Raw genomic sequence first — 6913 nt, 5'->3', positions numbered from 1 at the left:
TCTGATAAGTCCACATTTGAGATTTTTGGTTCCAAATGCTGTGTCTTTGTGAGACGCAGAGTAGGTGAATGGATGATCTACGCATGTGTGGTTCCCACTGTGAAGCATGGAGGAGGTTTGATGGTGACACTGTCGGTGATTTATTTAGAATTCAAGGCACACTTAACCAGCATGGCTACCACAGCATTCTGCAGCGATACGCCATCCCATCTGGTTTGCGCTTAGTGGGACTGTCATTTGTTTTTCAACAAGACAATGACCCAACACACCTCCAGGTTGTGTAAGGGCTATTTAACCAAGGAGGAGAGTGATGGAGTGCTGCATCAGATGACCTGGCCTCCACAATCACCTGACCTCAATCTAATTGAGATGGTTTGGGATGATTTGGACCGCAGAGTGAAGGAAAAACAGCCAAGAAGTGCTCAGCACATGTGGGAACTCCAAGTCTGTTGGAAAAACATTCCAGGTGAAGCTGGTTGAGAGAATGCCAAGCGTGTGCAAAGCTGTCAACAAGGCAAAGGGTGGCTACTTTGAAGAATCTCAAATACAAAATATATTTTGATTTGTTTAACACTTTTTCGGTTACTACCTGATTCCACACGTTATTTCATAATTGTGATGTCTTCACTATTATTATACAATGTAGAACATAGTAAAAATAAAGAAAAACTCTTGAATGAGTAGGTGTATCCAAAATGTTGACTGGTACTGTATATACATTTTAAAATGTTTATTTTTAAGATGTTTTTTTTTCTCACAAAAATAGTGCACTGGGCCTTTACTAGTATTAGCAGAACAATATAGATGTCTGTAGCTCAAGCAACAACAAAATAATTCAGCATCTCTGCTCTGGCAAAAAAGCTAGTTGTATAATTAAGAACAGTATTTTGCAGGATTAAATTGTCAGAATTGAATTGCAAGAGTTGTTGCAAAGTCCCTTTCTCTTTCATTGCCATTCTAATGGAATCTAGAAAGAACAAAACCATGTCCTCACATTAAAGGTGCCAAGTTAAGGGTAAAGACACAAAACATCCACATCAAATTCATTATTTTTATTGATGAAATGACATCAATCAATCAAATGTATTTATAAAGCCCTTTTTACATGTCACAAAGTGTTGTACATAAACCCAGCCTAAAACCCCAAACAGCAAGAAATGCAGATGTATAAGCACAGTGGCTAGGATAAACTCCCTAGAAAGGCCAGAACCTAGGAAGAACCTAGGAAGAAATCTAAAGAGGAACCAGGCTCTGAGAGGTGGCCAGTCCTCTTCTGGGTGTGCCGGGTGGAGATTATAACAGATCATGGCCAAGATGTTCAAACGTTCATAGATGACCAGCAGGGTCAGATAATAATCACAGTGGTTGTAGAGGGTGCAACAGGTCAACACCTCAGGAATAAATGTCAGTTGGATTTTCATAGCCGATCATTCAGAGTTAGAGACAGCAGGTGTGGTAGAGAGAGAGTCCAAAACAGCAGGTCGGGGACAAGGTAGCACGTCCAGTGAACAGGTCAGGGTTCCATAGCCACAGGCAGAACAGTTGAAACTGGAGTGGCAGCATGGCCAGGTGGACTGGGGACAGCAAGGAGTCATCAGGCCAGGTAGTCCTGAGGCATGGTCCTAGGGCTCAGGTCCTCCGAGAGAAGAGAGAGAGAAAGAGAGAGAAAAATATAGAGAATTAGAGGAGCATACTTAAATTCACACAGGACACCGGATAAGACATGAGAAATACTCCAGATATAACAGACTGACCCTAGCCCCCCGACACATAAACTATTGCAGCATAAATACTGGAGGCTGAGACAGGAGGGGTCGGGATACACTGTGGCCCCGTCCGATGATACCCCCAGACAGGGCCAAACAGGCAGGATATAACCCCACACACTTTGCCAAGGCACAGCCCCCACACCACTAGAGGGATATCTTCAACCACCAACCTACTACCCTAAGACAAGGCCAAGTATAGCCCACGAAGACCTCCCCCACGGCAACCCGGACAGGAAGATCACATCAGTGACTCAACCCACTCAAGTGACGCACCCCTCCTAGGGACGGCATGGAAGAGCACCAGTAAGCCAGTGACTCAGCCCCTGTAATAGGGTTAGAGGCAGAGAATCCCAGTGGAGAGAGGGGAACCGGCCAGGCAGAGACAGCAAGGGCAGTTCGTCGCTCCAGTGCCTTTCCGTTTACCTTCAGACTGCTGGGTCAGACTACACTCAATCATAGGACCTACTGAAGAGATAAGTCTTCAAAAAAGGCTTAAAGGTTGAGAGCGAGTCTGCGTCTCTCACATGGATAGGCAGACCATTCCATAAAAATTGAGCTCTATAGGAGAAAGAACTGCCTCCAGCTGGTTGCTGACGGACAGTAAGGAGGCCTGCGTCTTGTGACCATAGCGTACGTGTAGGTATGTATGGCAGGACCAAATCGGAAAGATAGGTAGGAGCAAGCCTATGTAATGCTTTGTAGGTTAGCTACCTTGAAATTAGCCCTAGCCTTAACAGGAAGCCAGTGTAGAGACGCTAGCACTGGAGTAATATGATCATAATGTTTGGTTCTAGTCAGGATTCTAGCAGCCGTGTTTAGCACTAACTGAAGTTTATTTAGTGCTTTATCCGGGTAGCTGGAAAGTAGAGCATTGCAGTAGTCTAATCTAGAAGTGACAAAAGCATGAATTCATTTTTCTGCATCATTTTTGGACAGAAAGTTTCTGATTTTTGCAATGTTATGAAGACGGAAAAAAGCTGTCCTTGAAATATGCTTGATATGTTCGTCAAAAAAGAGATCAGGGTCCAGAGTAACGCCGAGGTCCTTCACAGTTTTATTTGAGATGGCTGTACAACCATCAAGATTAATTGTCAGATCCAACAGAAGATCTTTTTGTTTCTTAGGACCTAGAACTAACATCTCTGTCCGAGTTAATAAGTAAAACATTTGCCGCCATCCACTTCCTTATGTCGGAAACACAGGCTTCCAGGGAGGCCAATTTTGGGGCTTCACCATGTTTCATCAAAATGTACAGCTGTGTATCGTCCGCATAGCAGTGAAAGTTAACATTATGTTTCCGAATGACATCACCAATAGGCAAAATACAGTTAAAGTCAGAAGTTTACATACACTTAGGTTGGAGTCATTAAAACCTGTTTTTCAACCACTCCACAAATGTCTTGTTAACAAACTATTATTTTGGCAAGTCGATTAGGTGCATCTACTTTGTGCATGACCCAAGTAATTTTTCCAACAATTGTTTACAGACAGATTATTTCACTTATAATTCTCTGTATCACAATTCCAGTGGGTCAGAAGTTTACAGTTGACTATGCCTTCAAACAGCATGGAAAATTCCAGAAAATGATGTCATGGCTTTAGAAGCTTCTGATAGGCTAACTGACATCATTTGAGTCAATTGGAAGTGTACCTGTGGATATATTTCAAGGACCTACCTTCAAACTCAGTGCCTCTTTGCTTGAAATCATGGGAAAATCAAAAGAAATCAGCCAAGACATCAGAAAGAAAACGGTAGACCTCCACAAGTCTGGTTCATCCTTGGGAGCAATTTCCAAACGCCTGAAGGTACCACGTTCATCTGTACAAACAATAGTACCAACTATAAACACCATGGGACCACGCAGCCGTCATATCGCTTAGGAAGGAGACGCATTCTGTCTCCTAGAGATGAACGTACTTTGGTGCAAAAGGTGCAAATCAATCCCAGAACAACAGCAAAGGACCTTGTGAAGATGCTGGAAGAAACAGGTACAAAAGTATCTATATCCACAGTAAAACGAGTCCTATATCGACATAACCTGAAAGGCCGCTTAGCAAGGAAGAAGCCACTGCTCCAAAACCGCCATAAAAGAATCCAGACTACGGAATCCAGACTACAGTTTACACAGGAAGCGGCGCAGGTCCTAATCCAGGCAGTTATCATCTCCCATCTGGATTACTGTAACTCGCTGTTGGCTGCCTGTGCCATTAAACCCCTACACGTCATCCAGAACGCCGCAGGCCGTCTGGTGTTCAACCTTCCCAAGTTCTCTCACGTCACCCCGCTCCTCCGCACACTCCACTGGCTTCCAGTTGAAGCTCGCATCTCCTACAAGACCATGGTGCTTGCCTACGGAGCTGTGAGGGGAACGGCACCTCCGTACCTTCAGGCTCTGATCAGTCCCTACACCCAAACAAGGGCACTGCGTTCATCCACCTCTGGCCTGCTGGCCCCCCTACCTCTGCGGAAGCACAGTTCCCGCTCAGCCCAGTCAAAACTGTTCGCTGCTCTGGCACCCCAATGGTGGAACAAGCTCCCTCACAACGCCAGGACAGCGGAGTCATTCACCACCTTCCGGAGACACCTGAAACCCCACCTCTTTAAGGAATACCTGGGATAGGATAAAGTAATCCTTCCAACCCACACCCCCCCCAAAATTTAAAAAATAAATAAATAAATAAAAAGATATAGATGTACTATTGTAAAGTGGTTGTTCCACTGGATATCATAAGGTGAATGCACCAATTTGTAAGTCGCTCTGGATAAGCGCGTCTGCTAAATGACGTAAATGTAATGTAAATGGTTTGCAACTGCACATGGGGACAAAGATCGTACTTTTGGAGAAATGCCCTTTGCTCTGATGAAACAAAGATAGAACTGTTTGGCCATAATGACCATCATTATGTTTGGAGGAAAAAGAGGGAGGCTTGCAAGCCGAAGAAAACCATCCCAAACGTGAAGCACGGGGGTGGCAGCATCATGTTGTGGGGGTGCTTTGCTGCAGGAGGGACTGGTGCACTTCACAAAATAGATGGCATCGCGAGGAAGGAAAATTATGTGGATATATTGAAGCAACATCTCAAGACATCAGTCAGGAAGTTAAAGCTTGGTTGCAAATGGGTCTTCTAAATTCACAACGACCCCAAGCATACTTCCAAAGTTGTGGCAAAATGGCTTAAGGACAACAAAGTCAAGGTATTGGAGTGGCCATCCCTAAGCCCTGACCTCAATCCTATAGAAAATTTGTGGGCAGAACTGAAAAAGTGTGTGCGAGCAAGGCCTACAAACCTGACTCAGTTACACCAGCTCTGTCAGGAGGAATGGGCCAAAATTTACCCAACTTATTGTGGGAAGCTTGTGGAAGGCTACCCAAAAATGTTTGGCCCAAGTTAAACAATTTAAAGGCAATGCTACCAAATACTAATTGAGTGTATGTAAACTTTTGACCCACTGGGAATGTGATGAAAGAAATGAAAGCTGAAATAAATCATTCTCTCAACTATTATTCTGACATTTCACATTATTAAAATAAAGTGGTGATCCTAACTGACCTAAAACAGGGAATTTTTACTAGGATTAAATGTCAGGAATTGTGAAAAACTGAGTTTAAATGTATTTGGCTAAGGTGTATGTAAACTTCCGACTTCAACTGTATATAGTGAAAACAATACTGGTCCTAAAATGGAACCTTGAGGAACACTGACATTTACAGTTGATTTGTCAGATGACAAGCCATCCACAGAGACAAACTGATATCTTTCCGACAGATAAGATCTAAACCAGGCCAGAACTTGTCCGTGTAGACCAATTTTGGTTTCCAATCTCTCCGAAAGAACGTGGTAATCGATGATATCAAAAGCAGCACTAGGAGCACGAGGACAGATGCAGAGCCTTGGTTTGACGCCATTAAAAGGTAATTTACCACCTTCACGAGTGCAGTCTCAGTGCTATGATGGGGTCTAAAACCAGACTGAAGCGTTTCGTATACATAGTTTTGTCTTCATGAAGGCAGTGAGTTGCTATGCAACTGCTTTTTCAAAACTTTTTTGAGAAGAATGGGAGATTCGATATAGGCCGATAGTTTTTTATATTTTCTGGGTCAAGGTTTGGCTTTTTCAAGAGAGGCTTTATTACTGCCACTTTTGGTACACATCCGGTGGATAGAGAACAGTTTATTATATTCAACATAGGAGGGCCAAGCACAGGAAGCAGCTCATTCAGTAGTTTAGTTGAAATAGGGTCCAGTATGCAACTTGAAGGTTTAGAGGCCAAGACTATTTCCATCAATGTGTCAGGATATATAGTATTAAAAAACTTGAGTGTCTCTAAGCTTTGGAGAAATATGCGGAGTCCGTAAGAGGAGTCCGTAATTTGCTTTCTTAAGATCATGATCTTTTTGACATAGAAGTTCATGAATATATCACTGCTAAAGTGAAAGTCATCCTCTCTTTGGGAATGCTGCATTTTAGTTAGCTTTGCAACAGTATCAAAAATACATTTTTCATTGTTCTTATTCTCCTCATTTAAGTTGGAAAAATAGGATGATCGAGCAGCAGTGAGGGCTCTTCGATACAGCACGGTACTGTCTTTCCAAGTTAGTCGGAAGACTTCCAGTTTTTTTGTAGCGCCATTTCCGTTCCAATTTTCTGCAAGCTTGCTTCAGGGCTCGAGTATTTTCTGTATACCAGGGAGCTAGTTTCTTATGACAAATGTTTTTTTGTTTTTAGGGGTGCGACTGCATCTGGGGTAATACGCAAGGTTAAATTTAGTTCCTCAGTTAGGTAGTTAACCGATTTTTGTACTCTGACGTCCTTGGGTAGGCGGAGGGAGTCTGGAAGGGCATCTAGGAATCTTTGGGTTGTCCGAGAATTTATAGCACGGCTTTTGATGATCCTTGGTTGGGGTCTGAGCAGATAAGAACAAATAAGAACAATCCGAAATTTATTTTTGATACTGTCGCAAAGCTAACTAAAAAGCAGCATTCGAAAATGGAGGATGGCTTTCACTTCAGCAGTAATACATTTATGAACTTCTTTGAGGAAAAGATCATGATCATTAGAAAGCAAATTACGGACTCCTCTTTAAATCTGGGTATTCCTCCAAAGCTCCATTGTCCTGAGTCTGCACAACTCTGCCAGGACCT

This window comes from Salmo trutta, chromosome 11 (genome assembly GCF_901001165.1).
Source record: "Salmo trutta chromosome 11, fSalTru1.1, whole genome shotgun sequence".
NCBI lineage: Eukaryota > Metazoa > Chordata > Actinopteri > Salmoniformes > Salmonidae > Salmo > Salmo trutta.
This window is presented reverse-complemented; position numbering follows the sequence as displayed.